Here is a 14143-nt window from a genome sequence, read left to right as displayed (position 1 = left end):
TAGAACCTCTCAGGATTCATCTCTAAGCAAGAGGACACAGAAAACTAATCGCTGCCTGGGCTGCAGTTCAAAAGCACCAAAGGGGAAGAACCTGTGCTTCCAATGTATGGAAGAAGTAGCGAAGAGACAAACTAAAAGAAGCTCACCCCAAATGAACTTAAAAATAATGGATTTCGGGGGCGGGGCCTGACCGCCGGTCGGATCAGACACGCTTTGTCTGAGCTCCGGCCTCTGAGCTGGAATACCGGAGCCAACTGCGGATCACAAACAAGAAACCGACCTGAAACTGTGCTCACTGCACCACCAAGACGACTGTGACCCAGGTGATACCCAACAGGAACATCCACGGCGCCAAAGTAACCCGGCCGAGGCCTGAGGCCTACGAGCTTGAGCCGAGAGAGACGGCTGCTCTCCCGGTTCTCCGGCCGGCGGTCTGCCGCTCCCCATGGGCAGCAGCCACCGCAAACCGTACCGCCTCCACTCCGGCCACACCGAGCAATGAGGTCCGTACATGGAATCCCAAGATGGCCGACCAATACCCATCCTGTGCACAAAAAGACCCATGCCAGCACGCCTAACAACGCCTGCTACACGAAGGAGGGGAATGTGGAGACAGAGGGAGAGCGGGGGAAGAGCAAGACCTCCCTGGATCCTTTACCGAAATCGATACTGCTACAGGGTAGGCCAACCAGCGCACCCGACATGCCTGCCATCCAGCGGCCCCAGCAACCCTCGACTGACAAAGAGCAGCCCCACATGTGGAAAACCACAAAGCACACAGCGATGCCGCCCAGGATGCAGCAAGGTTGTTGGCAGGTGGGTGGAATTGACAGAAACCCAATGCACGACCCACCGGAGACTGAACCCCGATGAAGCACCTACCCTACCACGCAAGACAAGCCACCAAAATTGGCATTGGATGACGCAATCCCGACCGGTGCACCCAGAGGCCCGCAGCTTAGGACCCTAACCCTAACTAACTGGCAGCCTCAGATCTGAGAGGTCCAGCGGTACGCTGCTGCCGTTTTGCTTTTTCTAGGCATGTTCCCCATGTCAGACCTCACACAGAGCTTGGTAGCAGAGCGGGATCCGACTCGACACTAGCGGTCACTTGCATACCGGCTTACTTAATTGACCATCCTAGATAACACTCCTCGTGTCTGTAGTATATGGCCTGTAAACTTACTCTGTTTTGCTTGCAGACATGTATAACTCACAATGTTGGTGACCCAGTGCTGAGATGTACATAAATGCAATGCTTTCCCTCTGTGTCTCTCCTCTGTCTTTTCTTGCCTGACGGGCTCACCTTGATTCTTAACTAAGCGAGAATTTAAACTGTTGTAACTATGGCATAAATATGCATGTTTACCCTCCTCAGAAAAGCAATGCCATGTATTTAACATAATCTTAAACTTAACTAAATCAATCATACGCCTGTCTAGCTTAGCATGTTTAAAACAATCTACGATGTTACAAAGCCAGATATTCTCAAGTTTAAAAAAAAAATGTGCTGATTAATCTGCCACACTTTAAAATGCAATGAAAAATGCCTGCAGCTACTGTCGTGGTCCTGCACGCTTGTTGTTACTTCATGCACAAGAAAAATAAAGAATTTAAAAAAAAATTAATGGATTTCGGATTTGCCATCCCTGAAGGTTTTCAGTCAGCATCAAAAGGGGAAATCAAAAGGTATAGAGAAGCTTCTGTCTCTTCGGGATCTAGCCTGGAGCTAAATGATCAGTATTCAGAAGATGAGGAATACTGTGAATACTGGAAATCTCTAGACTCCAGGAAGGTGGACCAACTAATTTCTTTGGTTAGAAGCACCTTAAAAATTCCAGAAGATAGCCAGAAAACATCAGCTTCGAAGATTTGAGATCTGCCAGACCTACTTTCCGCTACACTCTACAATAAAAGAATTGATCCATTCCGAATGGTCCAAACCAGAAAAGAGACTCGCTTTGCAAGCGAAAGTGAAAAGAATGTACGCATTTGCATCAGAGGAAGTAAAGCATTATGAAACCATTGACGCTGCAGTGATCTGTTTAGCAAAGAAGACCATACTTCCCACTGATAGCATGGCGTACCTGAAAGAACCTATGGAAAAGAGATTGGACTCTAATCTGGTTAAACAATATCTGGCAATTGGGCTGGGATTGCACCAAGCGGCAGCTTTAACGTTAGTAGCCAGAAGCATGAAGGTCTGGATTGGACATCTAGCAGAGGATATAACCAGTGGTACTAGCAGAGAGACCTTAATGGAATCCCTGAAAGACATAAAACTGGCAAAGGACTTCATATCTGAATCTGCTTTAGACGTCACAATATCTCTCTCGAAAAGCCTTGCATTGTCAGTAGCGGCTAGAAGACAGCTGTGGCTAGAAGAGCGCTGTGGCTCCATTCCTGGGGAGCAGACTACGCCTCCAAAGCCAGTCTTTGTGCATTACCTTTCCAAGAGGAAAGATTATTCGGTAAAGTCCTGGATGACGCCATTTAAAGGCCGCGGATGAAAGAAAGCCTTCTACCACAGTCAAAACGAAGACGTTACAATGCACCTTACAGGGGCAGGTTTAACAAGGAGAGGTAATTTTGAGATAGTAGGTCATACAAGCCTGGAAGGGAATATAGTAAATCTCAGTGGAGATTTCAATCTTCTTCTTCCAATAGAGGATCCAGAGGTAGAGGTACCTGCCAGAACACAAAATCTTTATAAAGGTCGGGACACCCAGACTGGAATAGCAGAGGGCCCAGTATGGGCGACATCCATCGAAGACAAATGGGTCCTGAGTGTAATCGAAGACAGCTACAAACTAGAATTTGAAGAATTCCCAAGAAATTTCATATTTTATCGATCAAAGGTGTGAGCGGGCGTAAAAAGGCAATGGAGAACTGCCTTCAGCAGTTGATCACACAAGGGGTTATCAAACAAGTCCCTCAAAAATAGGAATGCAGGGGATTCTATTCAAATATATATTTTTGGCATACCAAACCAAATGGGAAATGGAGACTTATTCTGGACCTAAAAAAGAATAAATTTATATCTCAAAAACCTCTCTTTCAAGATGGAGTCCATAGCCTCCATAAAAACAGGCCATCCATCAGGGCAATTGGCTAACATCGATAGACCTGAAAGATGCATACTACCAGATCCAAATATATCAATCCCATCAGAAGTTCCTGAGATTCTGGATATCAGGAAAACACCATCAGTTCCAGGGCATGCCATTTGGTCTGAGTTTGGCACCAAAAACATTCTCGCAGGTTCTCATTACAGTTATTGCAATACTGAAGAAGAGAGGGGTTCAAGTATTCCACTACTTGGACGATATCCTGGTAGTAGTGCAGGAATACCACAGCAGTCCATCAGACAAAAGAGGTGATCTCCACTCTGCAAGAATTTGTGTGGCTTACAAACAGAGACAATGGAACCTCATTGCATCCAGACACAGTGTTCCTTGGAGCAAGTATAAGCACAGAAGCTTCAACAGTTTCTCTATGCCAAGATCGTATTGCTCGAATCAAAAACAAGATTTAGGAACTACTTCCAAGAACAAGAGTTCGAGCAAAAAAAAATAAAAAAAAATGGGATCCCTCACGTCGACTGGGATCCCTCACGTCGACCATAGGTCTGGTCAGATGGGCACATTGGAAGACAAGATAGGCCCAGATGAACTTCCTCAGACATATCAACAAGTCAGCAATGAACTGGGATCAATGGATCATAATTCCCCAAGACCTAAAGTTTCAACTAATGTGGTGGATAAAAGGATCCAATTTGAACAAGGGTTTTTGTCAAGGCCGTTACCAGTAATTCCTGTCTCTTCCGGGTTGACGGACTGTAGCCACACCCCCTCTCTGACGCGGTCTCATCACGCTACATAATGCGACCGCGCCAGACACTGGATTAATGAACAGCGTACCGCGGAATTTAACCGGCTGCCACCTTTCTCTGCAACTTACCTGTGTACCGAACCGGACTGATACTCGACTAACCTCCTTCTCCTTCCCTCGACCACGGCTAGTACCTGGACTCCTCTCGACCTATCTCCCACGGAACCTCCCCGGACGGGACTCTGGGATCAACTTCATCCTCTGGAAGCTAAGTTATCGTTTATACAAACTTTTCCTCAGACTCTTAAGCAATCTTTCTTCGGTCTGCTCTCAAGTTCTCCTATCTTTAGTGCTGTAAACCCGCTCATTAACCATTAAGGCTCCAGCTGATTTCGGATCCTACTATAAAGTTAAAACAAATCACTGCTGGTTACATCTTCATTATAACTCCTTCATTTACTTTAATTAGTGCAATTCAAATTGTACAAGTGGCAATAAGAAACCGCTCATCAATATTGGAGCAATTAAAGATACAGCATCTATGTTTTCTTCAATCAATAATTAAAGACACAGTACCAGTAAATTCTATATTGAACTGTCATTTCTTATATTATCCTCTTTAATTCTGAATCCTCAATTATTTACATTGAAATCTGCAGTTGAGCTCCATCTCAATCTATGTGAACGTAACAGTTTTCCACTGGAAGATTCCCAAGGGGAAGTGATTACAATGGATGCAAGTACAAAGAGGATGGGGAGCTCCTTACAAGAACCTTGTGGCGCAAGGAGTATGGAACAACCAGATCCATCTTCTCCACTCCAACATCCTGGAATTGAGAGCAGTTTTCAAGGCAATGATGTCCTTTGCCATTTACATGAAGGGGAAGAGACTATTGATAAGAACAGATAACAGGGTGGTAGCTGCCTACCTGAACCACCAAGGGGGCACAAAGAGCTATCAGCTGCTTTCTCAACTGCAACGGTCCATGATTCACCTGAAAGACCTAAAACCGGTATACTTACCAGGAACAGAAAATACCATAGCAGACTTCCTGAACAGAGCAAGTATAGAGCCAGGAGAATGGTCTCTGAACAGGGAAGTCTTCCTACAGTTAGTGAAGACATAGATTTGATGGCCACATCGAGAAACTCACAAACAACCAGATTCTTCTCGAGATGGAAAGACAACCAAGCCGAAGCCCAGGATGCCCTATCCCAAAGGTGGGAGTTCGAGTTGGCATACATTTTTCCACTGATACTACTATTAAGCAAATTACTGAGTAAAATTTGGAAGGATAATTGCACAGGGATTGCAATCATACCATCATGGCTGAGGAGACCTTGGTTCCCGCTCCAGTTACGGATGAGCCAATCATGTTTTGGGCCGGAATCATGGGAAGAGAGCTGGTCGGCCCCTTTAGGGTCTCCGAAGGTGTAAAGATGACCTCTGCAAAGTATGTGGAGTTTCTGACTGACCACTTTCTTCCCTGGTACAGAAGGAAGAACTATGCTTTCTGTAATAAAATCATCTTCACGCATGACAATGCACCATCTCATGCTGCAAAGAATACCTCTGCATCAATGGCTGCTATGGGGGTAAAAGGAGAGAAAGTCATGGTGTGGCCTCCATCCTCCCCTGACCTCAATGCTATTGAGAACCTTTGGAGCAACCTCAAGCAAAACATCTATGAGGGTGGGAGGCAGTTTACATCCAAACAGCAGCTCTGGGAGGCTATTCTGACATCTAGCAAACAAATTCAAGCAGAAACTGTCCAAAAACTCACAAGTTCAATGGATGCAAGATTTGTGAAGCTGCTTTCAAATAAGGGGTCCTATGTTAAAATGTAACGTGACCTGTTAAAATGTTGTTATACGTTTGATTGAAATAGCTTTTGATTTGAGTAAATATGCTGCAAACACAACAAATGACAATTTTCAGTTCTTTACAGCCTATAAAGTGTTTTGAAACTTACTGTGCGTAATAATTTGGAACAGTGCATTGTAAGTTTTTTATGTTTAAAAAATACTGTTATCATTAGGAGGTTTGTTCAATAACATTTTAAATTTTACTCTAAATAGTTGATAACATGAGAATTATGCTGACTGTTATTTACATCAATTATTTAGGTAAATGAGAAAAATATTATTTGCATAATAATTTGGATCAGGGTGTAATACACTGCTACAATCCTGGAGATGCTCTACATCAGCTTCCTATAATAAAACATGGGACGGTAGATAAGGGAATCTCTTGTGATGCACCTAGCGTGGCAGACATATTGAATTTCCTTCAAGAGGGTCTGGATAAGAGGGCTTAGTCTAAGCACTCTGAAAGTACAAGTTTCGGCAATTTCAGCCATGACAAATACCAAACGGGCCCTGAATACTTATGATTAGGTTTTTTTAGTGCAGTTTTGAGGATAAGACCACCTACCAAACAGTTGGCAATTTTTGAGACTTGCCTCTAGTACTAAATGCTCTCATTAAAAGTACCATTTGACCACTAGAAGATATAGGAATTTATTTGCTCACCATGAAAACTCTATTCCTAATAGCAATTACATTGTTCAAAAGAGTTTCAGAGATCCAGACATTAAGTTCTGCGTTCCATCAGGATCGGGTGGTGCTGATTACTAGACCTGGCTTTCTTCCGAAACTAGTTTCTAGATTCCACATTCAACAAGAAATTGTTCTGCCTTCATTCTTTCTGAATCCAGCAAACGAGTTAGAATTAGCATGGAGCAAATTGGATGGGATTGGATGGCTGCTCACTTCCTTAAACTCAATCTGTCCAAAACAGAACTTCTGGTCTTTCCTCCCTCAAGTGTTGCTACTCCCGTGTCTGTCTACGGCGCCACCATCACCTCTACCTCGCAGGCTTACTGCCTAGGTGTTCCCTTTGAATCCGACCTCTCCTTCACCCCTCATGTCCAGTTGATCGCTAAATCCTGCCGCTTCCATCTCAAAAACATAGTTCGCATCCGCCCCTTTTTAACACCACACACGGCTACGGTGTTGGTCCATGCCGTTGTTCTTTCTCGTCTCGACTACTGCAATCCCCTTCTTAGTGGTCTTAGATTGCACCAAGGCTAATTTTCCTGTCTGCCCGCACCTCCCACGCCTCCCTCTTCTGTCAGTCCCTACATTGGCTTCCAGTTAGATATAGGGCTTTATTTAAGATTCTGGTGCTTGCTTACAAGTCCCTACATAATTCTGCTCCAACCTACCTATCCTCCCTAATACATTAGTATGTTCGGTTGAGGCCCCTGCGCTCTGCTGAAGACCTATGTCTATCCTCTGTCCATACTCCAAATTCTGATGCCCGCCTCCAAGACTTCTCCAGGGCTGCACCTTTTCTGTGGAACTACCTTCCCTTCTCCGAGACTTTCACCCAGTCTCCACTCCTTCAAAAAATCTTTGAAAACTCCACTCCCGCCCCCCCAATAACTCCTCTCCAACAACTGTCAAAAATAACCTAAGTTCCCAGTGCATACTTTTCTAGCAACCTATTTCATTACCCCTACTTATACCCTTTGTGTCACTCTTCCCCACTCCCTCTAGAATGTAAGCTCATTGAGCAGGGCCCTCAACCCCTCTGTTCCTGTGCGTCCATTTGTCTGGTTACAATTACGTGTCTGTTAATCCACCCATTGTGCAGTGCTACGGTATTTTGCTGGCGCTATATAAATAATAAAATAATAATAACATGATGAGATGCCTAAGCGTCTACTTACAGAGATCAAAGGTTTTCAGAAAGTCAGCAAAGCTTTTTATTCTACCTTCAGGCAGTAAAAAAGGGGAAGCAGCATCCACTACAACATTGAGACGGTGGCTATCTCTAGTGATTAAAAGGGCTTACACTTCCCAAGTCCATCAGGTTCCGAGTGTCATCAGACCACATTCAACAAGAAAGCTGGGTGTAACGGACCATTTCAGCACACAAGGGGTTAAAATCCGTTTAGGCGATATTCCCCTTTCAGACATAAAGGCAGCTTCAGTAAAACACCAACCTCCCGAACCACATACAAGGGAATGCTCCAAACTCCCGAACTGCATACAAGGGAATAAGGTAGCACTCCAAACTCCCGAACCGGAACCTCACGAATAGCTGCTAGCAGACGAACAGGAAAAGCTCCCAAGCGGCTTACACTCCTAGCAATCAGTCTCTATCAGCATACAGTGAATCCCCCCAAGAACGAGACAGAGCTCCGTGTTGAGGGTCAAGCAGTGGTCTGGTTTATTCAGGGCTACCCGCCCAGTATTTATGCAGGTCTCCCACCTGGTGGACACTCCCCTAGGGGACCAGATGGAAGACTGTATCACAGCCAGACATGTATCACATTTCAGACACACAGAGGTAAAACTTTCCCACAATGCATCCTAATTCCCTCCCTCTATCCTGGGGATAATTGAGAAGTAATCCAATTATCTCCCAGGACAGAGGCAAGACTCGATTATACACGTGGGGACACAAAGACAGTAAAACACCTTAAAATACATAAAGTCACCTTTTATACATAAAACACAGACATTTCACATATCCCCAGATAGCTGGAATCTGAGCGCACAAAACTACCGAATAGCGCTCAGATCCTATTCACACAGTTCAATTGCCATGGAGCCAAAGTCTTTAATTACACGAATAGGCTCCATGGCATAGCTATCTGGGTTAACACATTCACATAACACAAGTACCGAATGAACATGTGTTCGGTTTAAACGGCACGAAGAAGAACCAGGAGGCGGACAGCTCAGCGGTGTTCGTGCAACTAAGAGTCCGTGTTTAGATACATGGTGTAAGCGCTGAACACCGCTGGCCGCTCGGGACTTTTAAAATGGCCGCCGCCACGTGTTCGGTAAACGAACAAAGACCACCCTGCATACGTCAATTAGGCTGCGGTTAACCGCAGCTTCAGGGAGGTAAATTGGCGGCACACTCCAGCTCCCAGGTGGTCACTCCTTCGGTAGTTTGTTCGGTAGATAAAATCTACCGAACACCCCGGCAGAAAGGCACGAATAAGCCTTTCTGCAGGGAAAATAAGTCTTTTAACATCTGGTCCATAGTCCAAAGGCAGCAGGCGGCAACCAGGCTTCTCCAATGCAATGTGGCGAGATTGCTCTTGTCACACTGGGTACTTCATGGGCTTCAAGAGCAGAGGTGCCGGTTGAGGATATTTGTAAGGCAGGTACATGGTCCTCTCCGATTTGTTAAACACTACAAACTGGATTTGTTTTCCTTAAATGATTCTCGCTTTAGGAAGGGTGTTCTTGCCTCTGTGGCAGGGCAAAATTAATAAATACTTTGATTTACTTTCAGCATCAATCGACTACTGTATTAACTGCCTTTGGTTAAATCCCACCTTTTTCAGTGCTTGGGTAATACCCATATGTGATGCTGCCACGTATGGCCAGGAAAGTAGAAAATGGTTTCCATGCTTAGCGTTATTTTATTTTCCTGGCTATTATACATGGCAGCATCACGCTCCCTCTCTTCTGGATTCTTCAACTGGCGCTATTTAACAAGACTGAGGGGTTTAGAGGGGAAGGGGCTATTATTGGAAAGTCATGACAGCCGAGAGGAGGAGGTTACCCATATGTGATGCTGCCAAGTATAATAGCCAGGAAAAGAAAATTACAGTAAGTATGGAAACAATCTATTTCTCTCAATTCTGTCCTAAATAGGTAACGTTTCATTTATAAAATGACAATTGGAAATCATAAAGCAGTGAATTTAAGAAATAATAATAATAATAATAAGTATATATACATATATAAAATCCTATGCTTTAAACTTGATGCAGGGTCATTATATAAATAATACTGAACTTATTCCATGCATTCTTATTGATACTGAGAGAATCACACCACACCTCTTGTAAAAAAAAAAAAAAAACACACACTAGACAGTGGTCTACCAGGGAGAATGTTTTTTTTAGTAACATAGTTACAGAGCTGAAAAGAGACTTGCGTCCATCAAGTTCAGCCTTCCTCACATATGTTTTTGCTGTTGATCCAAAGAAGGAAAAAACCCAGTCTGTAGCACTGCCCAATTTTGCCACAAACTAGGAAAAAAATCCTTCTTGACCCCAAAATAGCAGTGAGATGTCTCCATGGATCAGGCAGCTATTACCCCACTAGTCTTTTGAGAATTTACATGTGAAATTGCAAAACAAAGGCCACGTGTGCCACGTTTTAAAGAAACACTCCAAACACTATAAACAATCAATGCAGCATCCTAGCACCCCCATCGTAATAAGTATTAAATATGTTTTAGAGTTTTCTGATTTCCTACCCAGGCTTCCTGCCTCTACTACAGCCACAGGAGAAGCGTAAGCTCCTCTGCTCAGGAACTTCTGTTAGCTCATCTGAGCTAAGCTGAGCGGTACAGGGCTAGCTCATTGGCTGAGAATGCTGGCTGATTGCTCTTAGCCAACAAATAAAGCCCTGCGCACCTATGGAGTTAGATCAGACAGACATTTACAGAGGTTAAAACCTGGCTCTTATCTTTATATCTACATGGTATTAATAATAAAATATATTCGTGTCTCTCTCGCTCTCTCTCAGTGACTGTCTCTCTCGCTCTCTCTCAGTGACTGTCTCTCTCGCTCTCTCTCAGTGACTGTCTCTCTCTCTCAGTGACTGTCTCTCTCTCTCTCAGTGACTGTCTCTCTCTCAGTGACTGTCTCTCTCTCTCAGTGACTGTCTCTCTCTCAGTGACTGTCTCTCTCTCTCAGTGACTGTCTCTCTCTCAGTGACTGTCTCTCTCAGTGACTGTCTCTCTCTCAGTGACTGTCTCTCTCAGTGACTGTCTCTCTCTCTCAGTGACTGTCTCTCTCTCTCAGTGACTGTCTCTCTCTCTCAGTGACTGTCTCTCTCTCTCAGTGACTGTCTCTCTCTCTCAGTGACTCTCTCTCTCTCAGTGACTCTCTCTCTCTCAGTGACTCTCTCTCTCTCAGTGACTCTCTCTCTCTCAGTGACTCTCTCTCTCTCAGTGACTGTCTCTCTCTCTCTCTCAGTGACTGTCTCTCTCTCTCTCTCTCAGTGACTGTCTCTCTCTCTCAGTGACTGTCTCTCTCTCTCAGTGACTGTCTCTCTCTCTCAGTGACTGTCTCTCTCTCTCAGTGACTGTCTCTCTCTCTCAGTGACTGTCTCTCTCTCTCAGTGACTGTCTCTCTCTCTCAGTGACTGTCTCTCTCAGTGACTGTCTCTCTCAGTGACTGTCTCTCTCAGTGACTGTCTCTCTCAGTGACTGTCTCTCTCAGTGACTGTCTCTCTCTCTCAGTGACTGTCTCTCTCTCTCAGTGACTGTCTCTCTCTCTCAGTGACTGTCTCTCTCTCTCAGTGACTGTCTCTCTCTCTCAGTGACTGTCTCTCTCTCTCAGTGACTGTCTCTCTCTCTCAGTGACTGTCTCTCTCTCAGTGACTGTCTCTCTCTCTCTCTCTCAGTGACTGTCTCTCTCTCTCTCTCTCTCTCAGTGACTGTCTCTCTCTCTCAGTGACTGTCTCTCTCTCTCAGTGACTGTCTCTCTCTCTCAGTGACTGTCTCTCTCTCTCAGTGACTGTCTCTCTCAGTGACTGTCTCTCTCTCTCAGTGACTGTCTCTCTCAGTGACTGTCTCTCTCTCTCAGTGACTGTCTCTCTCAGTGACTGTCTCTCTCTCTCTCAGTGACTGTCTCTCTCTCTCAGTGACTGTCTCTCTCTCTCAGTGACTGTCTCTCTCTCTCAGTGACTGTCTCTCTCTCAGTGACTGTCTCTCTCTCAGTGACTGTCTCTCTCTCTCTCTCTCTCAGTGACTGTCTCTCTCTCTCAGTGACTGTCTCTCTCTCTCAGTGACTGTCTCTCTCTCTCAGTGACTGTCTCTCTCTCTCTCTCTCTCTCAGTGACTGTCTCTCTCTCTCAGTGACTGTCTCTCTCTCTCAGTGACTGTCTCTCTCTCTCTCTCAGTGACTGTCTCTCTCTCTCTCTCAGTGACTGTCTCTCTCTCTCTCTCAGTGACTGTCTCTCTCTCAGTGACTGTCTCTCTCTCTCTCTCAGTGACTGTCTCTCTCTCAGTGACTGTCTCTCTCTCTCTCAGTGACTGTCTCTCTCTCTCTCAGTGACTGTCTCTCTCTCTCTCAGTGACTGTCTCTCTCTCTCTCAGTGACTGTCTCTCTCTCGCAGTGACTCTCTCTCTCAGTGACTCTCTCTCTCAGTGACTCTCTCTCTCAGTGACTCTCTCTCTCTCTCTCTCTCAGTGACTGTCTCTCTCTCTCAGTGACTCTCTCTCTCTCGCAGTGACTGTGTCTCTCTCTCTCTCAGTGACTGTCTCTCTCTCTCTCTCTCAGTGACTGTCTCTCTCTCGCAGTGACTCTCTCTCTCAGTGACTCTCTCTCTCAGTGACTGTCTCTCTCTCTCTCTCAGTGACTGTCTCTCTCTCAGTGACTCTCTCTCTCTCGCAGTGACTGTGTCTCTCTCTCTCTCTCAGTGACTGTGTCTCTCTCTCTCTCTCAGTGACTGTCTCTCTCTCTCTCTCTCTCTCTCTCAGTGACTGTCTCTCTCTCTCTCTCAGTGACTGTCTCTCTCTCTCAGTGACTGTCTCTCTCTCTCAGTGACTGTCTCTCTCTCTCAGTGACTGTCTCTCTCTCTCAGTGACTGTCTCTCTCTCTCAGTGACTGTCTCTCTCTCTCAGTGACTGTCTCTCTCTCAGTGACTGTCTCTCTCTCAGTGACTGTCTCTCTCTCTCTCTCTCTCAGTGACTGTCTCTCTCTCTCTCTCTCTCTCAGTGACTGTCTCTCTCTCTCAGTGACTGTCTCTCTCTCTCAGTGACTGTCTCTCTCAGTGACTGTCTCTCTCAGTGACTGTCTCTCTCTCTCAGTGACTGTCTCTCTCTCTCAGTGACTGTCTCTCTCTCTCAGTGACTGTCTCTCTCAGTGACTGTCTCTCTCTCTCTCAGTGACTGTCTCTCTCTCTCAGTGACTGTCTCTCTCTCTCAGTGACTGTCTCTCTCTCAGTGACTGTCTCTCTCTCTCTCTCAGTGACTGTCTCTCTCTCTCTCTCTCTCAGTGACTGTCTCTCTCTCTCAGTGACTGTCTCTCTCTCTCAGTGACTGTCTCTCTCTCTCAGTGACTGTCTCTCTCTCTCAGTGACTGTCTCTCTCTCTCAGTGACTGTCTCTCTCTCTCTCTCTCTCTCAGTGACTGTCTCTCTCTCTCAGTGACTGTCTCTCTCTCTCTCTCAGTGACTGTCTCTCTCTCTCTCTCAGTGACTGTCTCTCTCTCTCTCTCAGTGACTGTCTCTCTCTCTCTCTCAGTGACTGTCTCTCTCTCTCTCTCAGTGACTGTCTCTCTCTCTCTCTCAGTGACTGTCTCTCTCTCAGTGACTGTCTCTCTCTCTCTCAGTGACTGTCTCTCTCTCTCTCAGTGACTGTCTCTCTCTCTCTCAGTGACTGTCTCTCTCTCTCTCAGTGACTGTCTCTCTCTCTCTCAGTGACTGTCTCTCTCTCTCTCAGTGACTGTCTCTCTCTCTCTCAGTGACTGTCTCTCTCTCTCTCAGTGACTGTCTCTCTCTCGCAGTGACTCTCTCTCTCAGTGACTCTCTCTCTCAGTGACTCTCTCTCTCTCTCTCTCTCAGTGACTCTCTCTCTCAGTGACTCTCTCTCTCTCTCTCTCTCAGTGACTGTCTCTCTCTCTCAGTGACTCTCTCTCTCTCGCAGTGACTGTGTCTCTCTCTCTCTCAGTGACTGTCTCTCTCTCTCTCAGTGACTGTCTCTCTCTCGCAGTGACTCTCTCTCTCAGTGACTGTCTCTCTCTCTCTCTCAGTGACTGTCTCTCTCTCAGTGACTCTCTCTCTCTCGCAGTGACTGTGTCTCTCTCTCTCTCTCAGTGACTGTGTCTCTCTCTCTCTCTCAGTGACTGTCTCTCTCTCTCTCTCTCTCTCTCTCAGTGACTGTCTCTCTCTCTCTCTCAGTGACTGTCTGCAGCCCCTGGGAGGGGGAGGGGGTATTGCTGTGACTAGTGAATGCGCCATATTGCTCCACCCTACCTGCCTCCGGAACCTGCTTCACACATTCACAGAACACTTCCGGATCGTCACACGTAACCAACCAATGGGAAGCCAGAGGGTGCGATCAGCCAATCAGAGTGTAAGAAGCAGCGTCCAATCAGAGCCGACACCTGCTGAACCAATCAGAATGGCGTATTCGGATCGTTAATGGCGTCTCCCAGGAGGTCGGTGAGTCCCCCCCCACCGTGTCAGAGGCCGCCATTATCCCCTCACAGGGGGGCCGCCATTATTGTTATTATTATCACTTATATTATTATATTGTTATTATTTAT

The 14143-nt window shown here is 45.8% G+C and overlaps 1 protein-coding gene across 1 annotated transcript in view; it reads right to left on the bottom strand.

The window, feature by feature from the left end:
• Nucleotides 1–13892, bottom strand: part of LZIC (leucine zipper and CTNNBIP1 domain containing) — a 28453-nt gene extending 14561 nt beyond the window's left edge. Inside the window, exon 1 of the mRNA XM_063436867.1 lies at nucleotides 13851–13892. The gene's annotated coding sequence lies outside the window, so the exon portion shown is untranslated. The remainder of the gene's footprint in view (nucleotides 1–13850) is intronic.
• Nucleotides 13893–14143: the final 251 nt, after the last annotated feature.

Source organism: Pelobates fuscus, chromosome 11, assembly GCF_036172605.1.
Source record: "Pelobates fuscus isolate aPelFus1 chromosome 11, aPelFus1.pri, whole genome shotgun sequence".
Lineage (NCBI taxonomy): Eukaryota > Metazoa > Chordata > Amphibia > Anura > Pelobatidae > Pelobates > Pelobates fuscus.
Note: the sequence above shows the minus strand (reverse complement) of the source record. Positions and strands in the feature narration are given on the sequence as shown.